General features: G+C 39.4%; 1 protein-coding gene across 1 annotated transcript in view; it reads right to left on the reverse strand.

Moving 5' to 3' along the window:
- The window catches only part of GANC (glucosidase, alpha; neutral C), a 111,487-nt gene that overhangs the window by 93,545 nt on the left and 14,905 nt on the right, over positions 1 to 3,037 (reverse strand). The gene's annotated exons all lie outside the window — the stretch shown is intronic.

A 3,037-nucleotide genomic window follows, 5' to 3' on the forward strand; every position in this document is an offset into this window, starting at 1 on the left:
CCCCTCCCACAGCCTCGCTGCCGCCTTACCGTTAGATCTCAGACTGCTGGGCTAGCAATGAGGGAGGCCCTGTGTGTGTGGGACCCTCCGAGCCAGGTGCGGGATATAATCTCCTGGCGTGCTGTTTGCTAAGACCCTTGGAAAAGCGCAGTATTAGGGTGGGAGTGACCTGATTTTCCAGGTGCTGTGTGTCATGGTTTCCCTTGGCTAAGAAAGGGAATTTCCTTAGCTCTTGTGCTTCCTGGGTGAGGTGATGCCTCGCCCTGCTTCGGCTCTCGCTCAGTGGGCTGCACTCACTGTCCTGCACCCACTGTCCGACATGCCCCAGTGAGATAAACCCGGTACCTCCGTTGGAAATGCAGAAATCACCCGTCTTCTGTGTCACTCATACTGGGAGCTGTAGCCTGGAGCTGTTCCTATTCAGCCATCTTGGTGACCCCCCTGTATTGATCTTTTATAAGGTTTTCATGGAAAAAATAATTTACATAAAACTACAGTGATGATATAGTAAAAATGAAAGCATCTGGCATAATCTTATATTCCTTTGGTAAAATAATATGAAAATATAATGGAAACCAACCAGCAAAACGGAGTTGAAATATCACTGGAAAGTGTTATGAGAACAGATGAAGGTTTTGCAGGTACTTGAAAATGCTTTAGTCCCCAAAGATTGTTTTTCACCTAGACACTGATTATTAATTTACCTTGACTCTAAGTAAAATTACATGTTAGACTTCTGAGAATAACCTTAATTAAAAGTGAGTGTGTCCAACTGTACAAATTACTGTAAGCATGGGAGTTCGGCTAGTGTATTAGATCTCTGGAGCCCTGCTGCTAATCTGAGTGAGTAAATTAAGTAGCTTTCCTTCTACTTGCTCCCATAGTCTGGCTAATAAAACCACTTTCTTTGTGAGAAGGAGAGCAGGGATCAAAGTTCTGCTTCTCCCCGTTAAATAAGTCCTGACAAATCAAATGGTGGATGAAGAAAAAACAGAATGGATAAGGAGAATGGATAGACTTATCCCCAAATAACTGAATACATTAAAAGTAATGGCAAAAACCACAATTACTTTTGCACCAACCTATAACTCTGTAAATGACTGTAGTTTTGAACAGTCAAAATAAGAGGTGCACATAACAAAATTTACTACTCAAGATATGATAAAAGAATATATCAGGCGCATCTCTAAGATACCTCACTCCTTGGCTTACCTTACAGTGCTTGGCTTGCTTGTGAGGACATCAGGAACTTCAAACCTGGGTTTTAGAGGAGTCTCTTCATTAATTTTAAGCCTGAAAATGTTTCCTTCTATACCATAAATTTCAGCCAGGAGAGTAACCTGGAAACAGATTCAAAAGATTACCTTCAACAGGTTACCCAAGTGATGGCCAATTTTGCACAAATTACAATAATTAGAAAAGTATTTGTTTAAATTACAATAGGCCAACCAAATTGGAGAACAATGGTAATTTAAAAGAAAAGCTCCCAGTTCATGTATGTATTTGCTTGGATATAGCTGTATAGCAGCAAGAAATATCTTCTATGTGTTCTGTGGCTGGTGAACACATAGTTGTCCAAACCAGGATCTTCAGAGTGAAAGGAGTCTCTATTAATAATCACACGGAAAGACAGGCATAAACTGAAACTTGCCTTGGAAGATTGGGACATGTGGCTACTGTATCTATGATAAACTACAGATATGTTAAGAATCAGACTTTGGGTGTTATAAGCAGAGTAACTAGATTCCAGCTGGATGAAAGATGAAGGGTGGCAGGCTACAGAAAAGAGTAGAAAATAAAATGATTATTGGAGTTCTCTAGTGGTGGATGAAATGAGGCTTGCTGCTCTAAAACTGGAATTGATTTGCTCACAGCTGGGAATAGACCCAGGGAACTTTTACAAGAGGCTGGGGAACGTAGGTAAAATTCTGCCTACAATGGGACACAGAAACAATGCAGAACCCTGAAGATAATACAGAACTTGAAAAATAAAACACAGAAGAAGAAGCTCTAGGAGAATAGAAATGACTGGATTCAGGTTACAAAATGAGGCACCTAGATCAGAAAAATATTTTAAGACCATGGTTTTCAACTGGTGGGCCATGCTGCACTAGTCAATTGCAATTTCTTCATGAAGTACCATGCCAAATTTTGGTTACAAATGGGTGCCTGTGCTGTTACTGTTATTATGTCTGTTAAACGACAGCTAAACTGGGTAAGTTGTGTGACACAGCTTAGAATGGATACAATGTGGTGCAAGTAAAAGATAAGAAGTATGGAGACTATCAAGCCAGCACCAAAAAGGTGATGTTACTGGAACTCTGCCTCTTGCGAATACAGGGAAGCAATCAGGGCAGTTAAACTGTAACATGATACTGAACAGTGACCGAGTAAACAGTGCTATGGCTGTGGATCCTTTTCTAGATATTCTAAGGCAGGGTTATGATGCAATAGTGATCCATTACTGCTTGCATGTTTAATGTTCTTTTATATATTTAAGCTACTTTCAGTGTACTATCAGAATTTTCACATTTGCAAATATGTCCAAGTACAAAGTTCAAATTGTTAGATTATGTATTGTCTCACTATTTAAACATATATTTCCATTGCTCTCTCAAATTCCATTCAATTAACATTTATTTGGCATCTATTATTGCAATGATTGAACTTTTGAGGAGGCTGCAATTTGGAGGAGATAAAAGAGATGCAAAGCTAACACAGAGCATTCTGCGACGTTTTAAAGCAGAAAGGCAAGAGATTAAGGGGGTTATTAATGATGACTGTAGGGTGAGAAGTTCTGGACGTTTCTCTGGAGGAGTAGACATTTAAGCAGGGCCTTTAGGAATTAGCAAGACTTTGAGTAGGCAAAAATGGGCAAGAACATCCTAAGCAGGGGGCTTAGACAACCAATAATCAGGTTGTCTGCCTATATATGATTAACAATTTACATCTAGTTATTCACTCGAGATTGTCCCATTTTTAGTAAAATAGCTTTCTCTATAAAAAAACACAACTAATTTTTGTTTAAACCAAAGAC

The sequence above is a fragment of the Mandrillus leucophaeus genome, unplaced genomic scaffold, assembly GCF_000951045.1.
Source record: "Mandrillus leucophaeus isolate KB7577 unplaced genomic scaffold, Mleu.le_1.0 Scaffold35, whole genome shotgun sequence".
NCBI classification, from domain to species: Eukaryota; Metazoa; Chordata; class Mammalia; order Primates; family Cercopithecidae; genus Mandrillus; species Mandrillus leucophaeus.